This window comes from Gossypium raimondii, chromosome 7 (genome assembly GCF_025698545.1).
Source record: "Gossypium raimondii isolate GPD5lz chromosome 7, ASM2569854v1, whole genome shotgun sequence".
Taxonomy (NCBI): domain Eukaryota; kingdom Viridiplantae; phylum Streptophyta; class Magnoliopsida; order Malvales; family Malvaceae; genus Gossypium; species Gossypium raimondii.
The window spans coordinates 49,318,201-49,334,013 of NC_068571.1; the positions used below are offsets into that span (position 1 = coordinate 49,318,201).

The 15,813-nt window shown below is 32.7% G+C and overlaps 1 pseudogene; it reads right to left on the reverse strand.

Annotated features, from left to right (window-relative positions):
• Nucleotides 1-127: 127 nt before the first annotated feature.
• LOC128042364 (maturase K-like) lies at nt 128-8,963 on the reverse strand (annotated as a pseudogene).
• Between the last annotated feature and the right edge of the window lie 6,850 nt (nt 8,964-15,813).

Below are 15,813 nucleotides of genomic sequence, written 5' to 3' on the forward strand. Positions count from 1 at the left end.
CCTCCCCAAATCGAGCTTGCATTTTTCATTGCACACGACTTTCTCTATGTATCCATCTAAAACCCTGTTTATTCCCTAAACAGGACTCTAAAAAAACAGAATACCCGGCCAATCCCCTCTTATAATTGAAGTTACATAATTTCATAACCAATCATGAATGATTGACCAGATCATTGATACAAATAATATCCAAATACCAAATTCGTCCCCTATAGAACTTTTGCAAAGCAAAAAAACCTCTTGGGAAGATCAAAGAAAAAACATGTTCTTCTGTTTCCGTAAAGATTTCTTCCAAAAATTCTGAACCTAATTTTTTTCAAAAAAGCACGGACAGTACTTTTGTGTTTACGAGCCAAAGTTTTAATACAAGAAAACCGAAGTATATATTTTATTCGATACAAACTTTTTTTTAGATCCATTGTGATAATGAGAAATATTTCTGGATATACGCACAAATCGGTCAATAATATCAGAATCGGGGGAATCGACCCACGTCGGCTTACTAATGGGGTGCCCTAATGTGTTACAAAATTTCGCCTTAGACAATGATCCAATGAACTAAATAATTGGAATTCTTGTAACCAACGTCTTCATAGCATTATCTATTAGAAATGAATTTTCTAGCATTTGACTCCGTACCATTGAAGGATTTAATCGTACACTTGAAAGATAGCCCAGAAAGTCGAGAGAATATTTAGATAATTGATTTTTACGGACTCTTCCTGATTGAGACCACAGGTAAAAATAATATTGCCATAAATCGACAAAGTAATATTTCCACTTATTGATCAGAATTCAGAAGAGACGTATCATTTGAGGCCAGAATTGACTTTCCTTTATACCTAATAAAATGTATGAATGGGTCTTTGAACAACCATAGGTTTTTCTAAAAATCATTATAAAAGACTTCGCCAAGATACTTTATTTTTCCATAGAAAAAATTCGCTCAAGAATGACTCGGAAGATGTTGATCGTAAATGAGAAGATTGATAACGGAGAAAAGGAAAATGGATTCGTATTCACATGTATGAGAATTATACAGAACAAGAATAATCTTGGATTAAAAATCAAAATAGATTTCTTTGGAGTAATAAAACTCTTCAAATTACAATACTGAGAGAGAGAACTGTAATAAATGCAAAGAAGAAGCATCTTTTACCCAAAGAGCGAAGGGCTTGAACTAAGATTTCTAGATGGATGGGATGAGGTATTAATGCCTCTAACACATAATTTAAATGTGAGAATTTGTCCTCTAAAAAAGGAAATATTGAATGAATTGATTGTAAATTATGAGATTTTATGCTTCGCCTTGTGAGTAAGATATTAATCGTAAGGAAAATGGAATTTCCACAATGACTGCAAATCTAGCCGCTATCATTTGAGAATACAAATTAATGTTGTGTCCAAAAACCAGATTTCGGTTGGAATCATTAGCAGAACTAATCAAACGATTCTATTGATCCATTCGAAGAATTAAATTGTAACACCCCCTACCCGTATCCGTCGTCGGAATAGGATACGAGGTATTACCAGATTTTACTAATTTTTTTTAAACTCAATATAACCCCTTTATAAATATCTAATCTTCCCTGCAAATTTTAAACCGAGACCAATCCGACACAACCAATCTATTTCAATATATTTTCAAGATAGATTTATCGTATTCATAAGATAATCTCATCACATACCAAAACCAAAATTTGTTAACCATACCAATGGCTAACTATACATTCATTTTACATTAACATCTACTTTACTAGCTTATACATGCTATTGATTTCCAAAATAAAGTTTCTTTATATACCGAGATCTTGAGGTTGATAGTGTGATGAGTCTCCGACCAAATTTGACCTCTGAGCTCTTAACACTACAAAACAGGGGAAAAAGAAACAAGGTAAGCACTTTGTGCTTAGTAAGCTCATGTAACAAGAATTATACTTACCTAATATTTTCAATACAATGCAATAAACATTCATACATCCGTTCAATACATTATTCCCCTATCATGCACAAACTCAACATTCAAATTAGCCCAATAATTTTCATGTATCAATAATATATATCATGATTGATGAGCTTATAAATACCATGATTTCCATTTCCTTGTTATTTTTCCATATTTATCCCGTTGAATTTCTCGGAATTTTGATGGATTTTCAGAGGTACACTTTAGTGTACAATTTCGGGTCCGTCAATTCATATTCATGTGCACACATTTTCATTTCAAAGAGCACACTCCCGCGAACCTCGTCCTTACAGCGGGATTACCTACCCGGGCTAAATCCCCTGTAATATAAACTCATAGAGTATTGTCGGGATTACTACCAAAGCTAAATCCGCAACGACTATTACTCTAATGAGCTTGGATCCAATTACATCCAAAGCTAAATTTAGACCCTAATTCGGATTACCCGTCCGGGCTAAATCTATTTTCCACATATTCTTCAGGAGGGCTATATCAGAATAGGATCACCCGTTCGGGCTAGATCCTTTTTACCGTCAATTCCTTTTCAGAGATCCATTAAATTTTCCTTCCATTCAACCGGGATTTATTTCCTCTTTTCATCAAGAGTATCAATACTTCATCAATTATCATACAATAAACATCCAAATCATATTCACATCAATAACAAACATTTCAAGCATTTAGGAATATAATTCAAGTTACACGAACTTATCTCGACACTTGTTCGTAACCAAAAATCTACTAATCCCGACCTTTTTCTTTTCCTCGATCTAGCTTCGTATTTGAATTTTCTGGATCTAAATAAATAAATTTAATCATTAATCTAATACATTTCATGTTCATATGTAACATTCTTTATAATTCCATTATTATTTATAGTGCATTCAAAGCTGTCTCACTTAGGGGTGTGCATTATTCGGTTAAAACCGAAATTTTTCGGTTAACCGACCGAGTTCGGTTAATCGGTCGGTTAACCGAAAAAATTCGGTCGGGGGTCGGTTAAATTTTTTTGGTTTGTTCGGTTAACGGTTAAATCGGTTCAAACGGACCGTTAATCAAAAAATTCGAAACCAAATTAACAATATAGGGCCTAAACCAGTTAAATTTAAACCCAGCCCAAATTTAAACCCAACCCAATTTTAAACTTGCTGGCTGCTGTCCAATGTCCATTTCTGCTTTCTCACTTCTCAGCACAACCCGACTACTACCCCCCCTGGCCCCCTCTCCCTACTTTCACTTTCCCTTTCAATTTTCACTCACACTCTTAACACCCAACCCCCCTAGCCCTAAATCCTTCCTTCCTCTCAATCTCAGTCGAATCCCACCCTAAAATCACACACTTAAACTTTCACTCACACACTATTTCTCTTACGCCGGAGTGGCCGAGTCAGAGTGTCGGACCACCACACCAATAGGTTTGCTTTCTTAAAATTTCCCTTTTTTTTTCCAATTTCTTCAAATCTCAGTTGACTGATATAGATAGTATTCGTTTTTTTTTCTAATGGAAAAAAATGGAAAAGAGGGTCAGCTCTTGAAGAAGACATTGCAGATATTGTATGTAATGTAGCTTATTTGTTTAAACCTTAGGGCCATGCAAAACTGTTATTTATAGGGAAAAAGGAGGTTGATAGGCTAAGGGTTGAAGAGGGCAAGAGGCTGACATAAAATTTTAATTGTTATTTTGATTTTTGACAGTTATAGATCTTCCCAAAATTGCTGTTATATTGCAATAGAATTATAATTTATATAAAAATAAATTAAATATATTGTAATACACGACAATATAAATTAAGGGGGTAAAACTATTAATTTAATTTAAAAATAAAATATGTAATAAATTAAATAAATAAAATAAAAACCAAACATTATAAAAGAAATAAAATGAAATTATAGGAAGACAAAATAAAACATTAACTCCCTAAAACATTAAAATTGAACTTTTAATGTCTCAACCAATAAGGATTTTGCTCGTCCACTTGTCTAATTGCTATTACAAATGATTACAGTTTAACTTTAGTTTGTTCATTCAACTCCACAAGAAAAATCATTATTATTAGGTTCTAAAGTCATGCAAATTAGGTTCTAAAGTCATACAAATAATTACTTGATGAATTACAATATAGATCCTTTTAAGTGTATTCGCATCATTCTAAAGTCATGCAAATTGCAATGGTTTATGTGAGGAATTAATTACTTAATTATAATAATTAGTGATTGGTTAAACTTAAACGTGCATGATGCATGGATACTTATTAAATATTGAGTGTTGGAATTTATATTTTTAAGAAATCTTGAGTGTTTGTCTGTTTGATACATGATCTTGATTAATTTATTATATACTTTTTTAATTTATTATATACTTTTTTTTCTTGCAGAATGTCAACCGAACCAACATCTATTGAGGGTAGTGTTACACCTCCTACTTCGATAGATTCTGAAAATTCGGGGGTTGGAGCTTCAATCCAAACAAAGGGGACTACTTCTGGGAAAAGAAAAGCCCCTCCTCAAAGGTCAGAAGTTTGGTCTCACTTCACTAAGTTTATTAATAGTGAGGGTACAAGTAAGGCTAAATGTAATTATTGTGATAAGGAATTTTGTTGTGATATGAAAAAAAATGGTACAGGGTCATTGAAATATCATATTGGCTCATGTAAGAAAAATCCTAGTAATGTTGTTGACACTAGTCAAGGACAACTAGTTTTACCTAGAAAGGGAGTTGAATGGGGGGAAGGGAATCTTTCAACTTGGAGATTTGATCAAGAAGCATGTAGGAAAGGATTAGCACAAATGATTTTGATTGATGAATTACCTTTCAAGTTTGTTGAAAGTGAAGGTTTTAAGAAATTTATGTTTGTGGCATGTCCTAGGTTTCATATTCCTTCACGAACTACTATGACTAGGGATGTTTATCAATTGTATCTAGATGAAAGGGTCAAGATAAAGCAACTTTTGAGAAGTTCTTGTTCTAGAGTTTGCTTAACTACTGACACATGGACATCTTTGCAAATAGTTAATTATTTGTGTATCAACGCTCACTTTATTGATAATGATTGGAAATTGAATAAAAGATTTTAAATTTTGTCCAATTTCTAGTCATAAGGGTGAGTCCATTGGGATGGTGATTGAGAAATGCTTGTTGAATTGGGGGATTGATAAGTTGTTTACTGTTACTGTTGATAATGCAAGTTCAAATGATGTTGCCATTGGTTATTTGAGAAAGAAATTTAACCCTCGAGGGGGTTTAGTTCAAAATGGTAAATATCTTCATATGAGATGCATGGCACACATTGTGAATTTGATTGTTGTTGAAGGCTTAAAGGAAATGAATAAATCTATTGAACGTGTTAGGGGGGCTGTTAGATATGTGAGACAATCTTCAGCTAGGTTACAAAAGTTTAAGGAGTGTGTTGTGGTGGAAAAGATAGAGTGCAAGAAGATGTTGTGTCTTGATGTTTGTACTAGGTGGAACTCGACCTACTTAATGTTAGACACTGCTCAGAACTTTGAGAGAGCTTTTGAGAGATTTGAGGAGCAAGATACAAACTTTAGGGCTGAACTTGAAAGGGGAGAGGGTTGGCCTAGTGTGGATGATTGGGATAATGTTAGAAACTTGAGGGATTTCTTGGAACACTTTTATGAAGTCACTTTGCGTATATCTGGCACTTCATATGTCACGTCCAATAATTTTTTTGATGAGCTTTCCGAAATTGATATTCTTTTACGAGATGCTCAGTTAAATAGTAATATTGATTTCAATGTTATGGCCATCAAGATGAAAGAGAAGTATGATAAGTATTGGGGTGATATTGATAAGATGAATTTGCTTATGTTTGTTGCTTGTGTTTTGGATCCTAGACAAAAACTAAAGTATATTGAATTTGCACTTAGTGAAATGTTTAGTTCTGAAAAAGCTTGTGAAATGATGCAAAAGTTGAAGGAATCTTTGTATGATTTGTTTGATGAGTATAAGCCTCCACTTCATGGTACTTGTAGCCAATCGAGTGTGTCAACACATGTTTCTATTGGTGAACCACAACAAAAAATGAAAAGGCGAATGCAAGCTTTGTATAAAAAGCGTGAGTTGGAAATTTGTGGTGAGGATAAAACATCTGAGTTGGATAAATATCTAGCTGAGGCTAATGAAGAATTTGTTGAAGATTTTGATATTTTATTGTGGTGGAAAGTGAACAGCCCTAGATTTCCACTCTTTCAAAAATTGCCGAGATGTGTTAGCTATACCGGTTTCTACGGTTGCTTGAGTCTGATTTAGCATGTGGGGACGTGTGCTTGATCAATATAGGAGTTCTTTAACTCCTAAAATTGTACAAGCTCTTGTGTGTACTCAAGATTGGATTCGAAGATCATCATCACAAGAAGACATAAAAAAGATTGAAGAACAAATTCAAGAGCTTGACAAGATTGAAAATGGTATGTTTATTGTTTTATTTTAATAGTTTCAATTTTTTACCATATCACATTATCACTCTTACTTATTTAATTGATTCAATGTTTAGACATTGCTTGAATGCATTAGAGCCTACCCTAGATTCATGAGCTGTGAGTTGAAGGGTATGCTTACTACTATCTTATTCTTGTTAATTTATAATCTATTCGTTTGTTTATATTATTTGATTTTTTAAATGCGTATATTTCTATTATATGCTAAATTTTTGCTCGTGTTTTTTTTAGGTTTAATGCAAATGGAGATGTTTTGGAGAGATGACATGGATATAAATGGAGAATATTAAAACTTACATGTCAATTATGTGTTAATTCTAGACTTATGTAATGTTTTTAATTATGTAGTTAATTCAAGACTTATGTAATGTTTTTAATTATGTAGTGATTCAAGGACTTATGTAATATTTTTAATTATGTAGTGATTTAAAGATTTATGTAATGCTTTTAATTATGTAGTGATTTAATTCGGGTAATTCGGGTAATTTGGGTAATTTTCGGGTAATTCGGGTAAATCGGGTAAATCGGGTAAATCGGGTAATTCGGGTAAATCGGGTAATTCAGGTAATTTTTAACCAAAAATGAACAACACATATTATTCGGTTAATTCGGTTAACCGACCTTATTAACCGAAAAAAATTTCGGTTCGGTTAATTATTTTAAAAAAAATTCGGTTCGGTTAACGGTTAAAAAATTTGGGAGGTCGGTTAATTCGGTTTTAACAATTTCGGGTCGGTTAACCGACTGAACACCCCTAGTCTCACTGAGTCACAGTCACTAAATTATTTATATCTTGAGCTACGGAACTCCAAATTAAGATCTTCTAATTTTCCCCAAAACTAGACTCACATATCTTCTTACCATAAAATTTTCATAATTTTTGGTTTAGCCAATAAGTACAGTTTATTCTTTAAAGTTTCCCCTATTTCACTATTCAACAGTTCCGACCTCTCTTCACTAAAAATTAATTATCTCATTGTACAGAATTCGGACGATGTTTCCATTTGTTTCTTCTGAAAATAGACTCATTAAGTATTCTAACCATATAAATTATAACTCATAATAATTTTTTTTACAAATTTTAATGATTTTCCAAAGTCAGAACAGGGGAACCTGAATTCATTCTGACCTTGTCTCACAAAATCTATTATATTTCATGATTTACAATTCCATTACTTACACCGTTTCTTTTATAAGAAACTAGACTTAATAAGATTTAATTTCATATTTTATTCATCCTCTAATTTGATCTCTAAAATTTTGGTGATTTTTCAAAGTTAGAGTACTGCTGCTGTCCAAAACTATTTTAGTGTATGATGTTAATTACCATTTTCCCTAAACTTTCAATAAATGATAATTTCATCCCTGCTCAATTAACCTCTCAATTAAGCTGATTTTTCTCAATTAACACTTTATCTCATCACTTTAAACTACTTTTTAAGCTTTGGAAATAAGAATTTTAGCACTAGACTTTATTTCCAAACTCTTTCACAATTAAGTCCTACAAATCAATTTCTATTAAAATTACCTAATAAAATCATCTCATAAACAATTTAAAGCTTCAATTTAATCATATTTCATCATAAATTCCAGGACATATTCATAGCAACTTTCAAATTCATTCATAAAATCAAAAACTAATGAATTTAGTAATAGGACCTAGTTGTAAAAGTCTTAGAAACACAAAAATTATAAGAAAAAGGCAAGGATTAACTCACTTGGTGCAAAAATTAAGAAAAACCAGCTTGAAGAAACCCTTAGGACGTTTTTTGGCTGATGAGTATGCAGAAAAATAAAGAGAAATCTAGATATTCCACTTTAGTCCTAACTTTTAAAGTAAATTTTGCAATATTCCAATTTTACCCTTAATTCTTCAATTCTCCTGATTTTTCTCAGCTTATGCCGCCCAAAATATTTTCTTTTGGGCTTATTTGCAATTTATGTCCCTCGTCATTTAACAATTGAGCTATTTAATCCTTCTAGTAACTTTTACACCTTTTTCAATTTAGTCCTTTTCACTTAATTGACTACCCAAACATTAAAATTTTCTAACGAAATTTTAATACCATATTAATAACACTTCATAAATATTTATAAAAATATTTTGACTCGATTTTACGAGATCGAGGTCTCGATACCTTGTTTTTACTCAATTTCTTCAATAATTTCTTTTTCTAACTAACCACTAAATCGGTAAAATTCTTCTATCTATATTTTCATACGATTTTCCTAACATGCAAAAATATTAAAATAAAATTCTCTTTAAATTGGATTTGTGGTTACGAAACCACTATTCCGATAACCTTGAATTTGGGTCATTACATAAATGTTTCACAATTAGTGAACTGAATTTATTACCATAACCCTGATTTTCAAAAAAAATATCGATTTATTTAAACCATGCTCATGAGCAAGTGCATAAATATACTCCCAAAAAATAAGTGGGTATAAGAAATCGTGTCGGGGGGATCTATTTAGTTCTAAATATACTTGAAATTCCTCCATTTCAAATTCGATTTGAACCAAAGATAGGGGATGTATTCGATTATTAAACGATACATAGTGCAATACAGTCAAAACAAGGTATTATAGTAAGAAAAAAATAGTGTTAGAATTAAGTGACCCAAATCCTTATTTAAATAAAATACTATGGTAAAATAAAATAAAATAAAAGTAAAATCCCTATAGAATTATACTTCTTTTATTTTATTTTAGAATAATGTTTTTTAAACCTTATTAAACTCTATCTATTTGATGTTATTTGAATAAGGAGTTTCACTCATATTAGAATAAGGTTTACAAGCCTATAAATAGGCATAGTCTACTCCTCTTGTAATTAATTTTTTTTCGACATAGTGAATTTTCTTCTCCTCTGCCCGTAGTTTTTTCCCGAAAGGGCTTACACGTAAAATCTGTGTGTTCTTTATTTTTCTATTTCTATTTTTATTTGCGATATATTGTCATTACCGACATTATATTTTTCACAAATTGGTATCAGAGCTTTCGGGTTGTTCATCTCAATCACGGTAATGACATCTTTGAAGTACGAAATTCTGCTATTGGATCGCAACACTAGATTTGTGTTGTGGCAGATAAAGATGCAAGCAGTTCTTGCACATATGGAGTTAGAGGAAGCCCTACTAGGGGTAGATAAGATGCCTTCAACATTGACGGAAGAAGAGAAGAAGTGCAAGGATCGAAAGGCGTTAACACAGTTACATCTGCATTTGTCTAACGAAATTTTGCAGGATGTGATGAAGGAAAAAATTGCTGCTGGATTATGGAAGAGGTTGGAACAGATATGTATGTCGAAAACTCTAACTAGTAAGCTACATATGAAGCAGCGTCTTTATGCTCATCGTTTAGAGGAAGGTGCATCTGTGCACGAACACTTAACAGTGTTCAAAGAAATTCTCTCAAACTTGGAGGCCATGGAGGTTCAGTATGATAAGGAAGATCTAGGGTTGATTCTACTTTGTTCGTTGCCCCCGTCTTATTCAACCTTTAGAGATACAATTTTATATAGCCGTGAGTCTCTCACAGTTGATGAGGTTTATTATTCTTTAACCTCGTATGATAAGATGAAATATCTTGTGGTTAAAACTGACTCTCAGGGAGAGTCTCTTATTGTTCGTGAGAGACAAGATCGGAATGCTGATGATGATCGTGGAAGGACACAAGAACGGAATCCTCGCAGTAAATCTAAGGGTAGATCGAAGTCTTCAAATAGAGGTAAAACTTGTAACTTTTGCAAGAAGAAAGGGCACATTAAATCTGAGTGATATAAGCTACAAAACAAGACTAAAAGGGAGGCTGCGAATCAAAATGGAAAACAACTAGAAAATTCTGGTAAAGCTGATGTTGTAGAAGATTACAGCGATGATGAACTTTTAGTCACTTATGTCAACAATTCCAAAGTGAGCGAGGAGTGGATCCTTGATTCGGGTTGCACCTTTCACATGAGTCCCAATCGGGATTGGTTTACAACTTACGAAACAGTGTTTGAAGGTATTGTGTTGATGGGAAATAATGTTTCATGTAGAATTGCAGATGTTGGAACAATTAGAGTTAAGATGTTTGATGGAGTTGTCAGAACACTCAGTGACGTACGACATGTTCCAGAATTAAAGAGAAATTTAATTTCATTGAGTACTCTTGATTCAAAAGGGTACAAATACACAGCTGAAAGTGGGGTTTTGAAGATTTTCAAAGGTTCCCTCATTGTGATGAAAGGGCAGAGAAAGACTGCCAAGTTATATGTTTTGCAGGGTTCTACTATTACTGGTGATGTATCTGTGTCATCCTCTTCCTTGTCAGATGATGATATTACTAAACTTTGGTATATGCGCCTAGGGCATATGAGTGAGAATGGCATGGTAGAATTGAGCAAAAGAGGACTTCTTGATGGGTAAGGAATTTGCAAACTGAAGTTCTGTGAGCACTGCATTTTTGGGAAACAAAAGAGAGTTCGATTCACCAGAGGAATCCATAACACGAAGGGAACGTTAGAGTATATTCATTCTGATCTATGGGGGCCATCCAGAGTGCCTTCGAGAGGTGCAGCTAATTATCTGCTAACTTTTATTGATGATTTTTCTAGAAAAGTGTGGGCGTTCTTTCTGAAGCAGAAAAGCGATGTGTTTTTCGCATTTAAGTCTTGGAAAACCATGATTGAAAAACAAACGGGAAAGCAAATAAAATATCTCCGCACAGACAATGGTTTAGAGTTCTGTTCTGATGAATTTAATAAACTGTGCAAGTCAAAAGGGATCATGAGACACTTGACAGTTCGTCATACTCCACAGCAAAACGGCGTTACAGAACGAATGAACAGAATGATCATGGAGAAGGTTCGATGTATGTTGTCAAATGCCAACTTATCAAAGTCATTTTGGGCAGAAGTAGCCTCATCGCATGTTTTTGATCAACCGATCTCCATCCGCTGCCATTGAGAAAAGACTCCACAAGAGGTATGGTCTGGTAATCCTGCTGACTATTCTGATTTAAAGATATTTGGTTGTCCTGCGTATGCTCATGTTGATAATGGAAAATTGGAACCGAGATCTATTAAATGTGTTTTTCTTGGTTATAAAGCTGGTGTAAAAGGGTATAAGTTATGGTGTCCTGAAATTAGAAAAGTTGTGATTAGCAGAGACATTGTTTTTTATGAAACTGCTATGCTACCTAACTTATCTCTTAAAGACTCTTCCAATAAAGAAAATCAAAAGCAGGTGGAGCATCAGATTGATCTAGAATATAAAACAGAGTCGACTACTAAAGCTAGTACAAAAATTCAAAATAGAGTTGCTTCTTCACCACAATACTCTATCGCCAAAAACAGAACTAGAAGAGAAATTAAACCTCCAAAGAAGTATGCCGAGGCTGATCTAGTTGCTTATGCTTTAAATGAGGCTGAAGATATAGATGCAAACCAAGAGCCATCTAATTATGTTTGCTATGCAAGAGGAGATGAAATCACTACACAAAAATCAAAATGAGATCTTGTGAAACTTCCTAAAGGTAAAAAGGTTGTTCGTTGTAAATGGGTGTTTAAAAAGAAAGAGGGGACTCCAAGAGTTGAAGAACCTAGATATAAAGCAAGGTTTGTTGCAAAGGGTTACAGTCAAATTCCAGGAGTGGACTTCACAAATGTGTTCTCTCCAGTTGTGAAGCATAGTTCGATTCGAGCTTTGCTTGGTACTGTGGCCATGCATGATTTGGAGCTTGAGCAGTTAGATGTAAAAACTGCATTTTTACATGGAGAACTTGAGGAAGATATTTACATGCAACAACTAGAGGGTTTTACAGTTTCAGAAAAAGTGAACTATGTTTGCTTGCTGAAAAAGTCCCTTTACGGTTTGAAACAGTCACCAAGACAGTGGTATAAGAGGTTTGATTCCTTTATGACTTCTCATGGTTTTAAAAGAAGTAGCTTTGACAGTTGTGTTTACTTTAAGAAAAACAGTGATGGTTCTTTTGTGTATCTACTCCTTTATGTTGATGACATGTTGATAGCAGCGAAAGATAAAAGAGAGATAAGAAAGGTCAAAGCCCAACTAAGTGAAGAATTTGAGATGAAAGACTTGGGACCAGCAAAGAAGCTACTTGGTATGGAGATTCTCAAGGATAGGAAAACAAGTAAATTATATCTAAGTCAGAAAGGGTACATTGAGAAAGTTTTTTCCAGATTCAATATGCAGAATGCTAAGCCTGTTAGTACCCCTTTAGCAGCCCATTTCAGACTTTCATCGGCTCTGTCTCCACAATCAGATGATGAGATTGAGTACATGTCACATGTTTGATACTCTAGTGCAGTGGGATCTCTCATGTATGCCATGATTTGTTCACGTCTAGATTTATCATATGCAGTTAGTGCAGCTAGCAGATACATGGCGAATCTTGGGAAAGAACATTGGAAAGCAGTTCAGTGGGTTTTAAGATACTTACGAGGTACTACCGATGTTTGCTTACAGTTTGGAAGAACTAGTGATGGAGTCATTGGGTATGTTGATGCTGATTTTACTGGGGACCTCGATAGAAGAAGATCTATCACCGGTTATGTCTTTACAATCGGAGGTTGTGCAATCAGTTGGAAAGCCACTTTGCAAACTACAGTCGCTTTGTCTACCACTGAAGCTGAGTACATGGCAATTACTGAGGCTTGTAAATAAGCTATATGGTTGAAGGGACTCTTTAGTGAACTCAATGAAGGCTTTCAAATCAATACAGTATTTTGTGACAGTCAGAGTGCCATCTTCCTTACAAAAGATCAAATGTTTCATGAGAGAACAAAACACATTGATGTTCGGTATCATTTTGTTCGTGATATTATTGCTCGTGGTGATATTGTTGTGAGCAAAATTAGTACTAATGAAAATCCTGCAGATATGATGACTAAGTCACTTCCTATAACCAAGTTTGAGCATTGCTTAGACTTGGTTGGAGTTCATTGTTGAAAATAAACCCTTAAGGGGTTTTATGGAAGAGGTGGAGAAACTTGTTCGTTGAGAGTTCGCGATGAAGAACTTGTTCATTAAGAATTCGTGTCAAGGTGGAGTGGAGATTGTTAGAATTAAGTGACCCAAATCCTTATTTAAATAAAATACTGTGGTAAAATAAAATAAAAGTAAAATCCCTATAAAATTATACTTCTTTTATTTTATTTTAGAATAAGGTTTTTTAAACCTTATTAAACTCCATCTATTTGATATTATTTGAATAAGGAGTTTCACTCCTATTAGAATAAGGTTTACAAGCCTATAAATAGGCATAGTCTACTCCTCTTGTAATTATTTTTTTTCAACATAGTGAATTTTCTTCTCCTCTGCCCGTAGTTTTTTCCCGAAAGGGTTTCCACGTAAAATCTGTATGTTCTTTATTTTTCTATTTCTATTTTTATTTGCGATATATTTTCATTACCGACATTATATTTTTCACAAATAGATACCTCGGAGATAGACGGATTCATCAACGGATTCTCTATCCTATCTTTTGCCATCTAATTGATTTATGTTCGTTATAGGATAAGAAAACGGTTAGAAATCCTTTATTTTTCAACATTGTAATTGAAATAGTTAATAATATTACCTATTTAGACTAACTAAAGACATTATAAAAGTAGGGCATCAAATTATGCATATAGATTAAATCCAAGTTTTACCATAGTATAGGGACCAAAATTAAAATTTGACCATTGTCTTGTAATCTTAAAATAAAAAAAGCAAAGCAAACCGTCTATTTTTAAGACACTTAGTACATTAAAATTATATATAATTACACAATATTTTAATAAAAAATTAATGATATATTATTTTGATATTATGCATGTCTATTCATCGCTTATGTTCGGGTTTCATAGTGCCCTCCTAATAATATTGTCTTCAAGGTTATTAATGATATTAACCATTAGGACTAACTAATCTATAATGTATATATATAGGTACAAGTTTGAAGAAACTTTTCAATAAATAAAAACACATTTTTAATTCATTATATTACTAGATTAACATTATATAAAAATAAGTTTTATTCAACCATATAGTTGAGTTGAAGTTGAATTCAACGTATTAAAATAACTAATATTAATTAATTAATTATTATGGAAAAATCATATCAATAATTATTATTACATAGATTATTTATTGGTTTGAACTACATAATTGAGTATATTAATTATTTATTAATAATAGATATTTTAAAATTAATTATTATTTAATTAGTGTTATAGTTATATAACAATTAAAATTAAAATTTACCACTATAAATATCATTTGACACCTAAGAATTTTTAAACAAATAGCATCTAAATAATATCACAAAAAATAGAGATTATTAACATTGATTGTAACGCCTTGAATTTTGATATGGCATGTGGCCAAATTTTAAACTCGAATATAAGGATTAAATTGCAAATTATGAGAATTTATGGAATGATTCAAATAAGATATTTTATAAAAGGAGTTTGCTATGGGATATGGAATTATGTGAAAGGAGCTGGAAAAGTGACAATATGACAAACAAGATTAAATTGCAAATTTTGAAAAGCATGAGGATTAATGAGAAAATGATCTGAAAATAGAAAATATTCATTCATATGGATTAATTTGACATGAAATGAATTGGAATATGATTTGGTGTGGTGAAAATCACTTTGAGACTAATTTGAAATTTTTTGAGTAGTACAAGAACTAAATTGTAAATTTCTCATTTTGATGAGTTAAGAGATAAAATATAATTTTCACCGCTCATGGAGTTATAATAAAGATTTATGATGAATTATGGGCTTAAATTGGTCTAAGTATCAACTTTGAGAAGAAAATGTTGAAAAGGGGGTGAAAAGGAAATTTTGCCACAAAAGGGTAAATTGGTCAAACTTGTTCAACCACCAGTTTGGTTATAAAAACACTGACACTCTGAGATTGCAGCACATCATTGTCTATTTTTTTCAAGTGATTATGTGGCACAATTTTAGAGTGTCACATCATCAAGCTTTTAGATTTTTCAAGTTCAGGAATCAAAATTGACTTAGTTGTCAAGTTCAAAATGAACCCATAAGAAAATATATAGGTACCAAAGTGACCCTAGCTGTCAAGTTCAAGGGTCAAAAGTTACATTATCCCCTCTTTTTCCACGGTCATTAAGAGAATAAGCTTAAATGAAAAACAAATTTCAAATTTAGGGTTTAAAGTGGATAAAAAAAATTGCAGGAGTTACCAAATTTATGCCGACAAATTATGTGCTGGTAGAGGTTCCATAGTATAATTTTATTGTCCTATTGTGATATATTTTTAGATCTAAGTGTTTGGAAGTGATGAATATCCCATTGATACTAATCCCATATATAATTATTTGCAGATTTTTAAGATTACTTTTTTTGATTATGGAGGTAC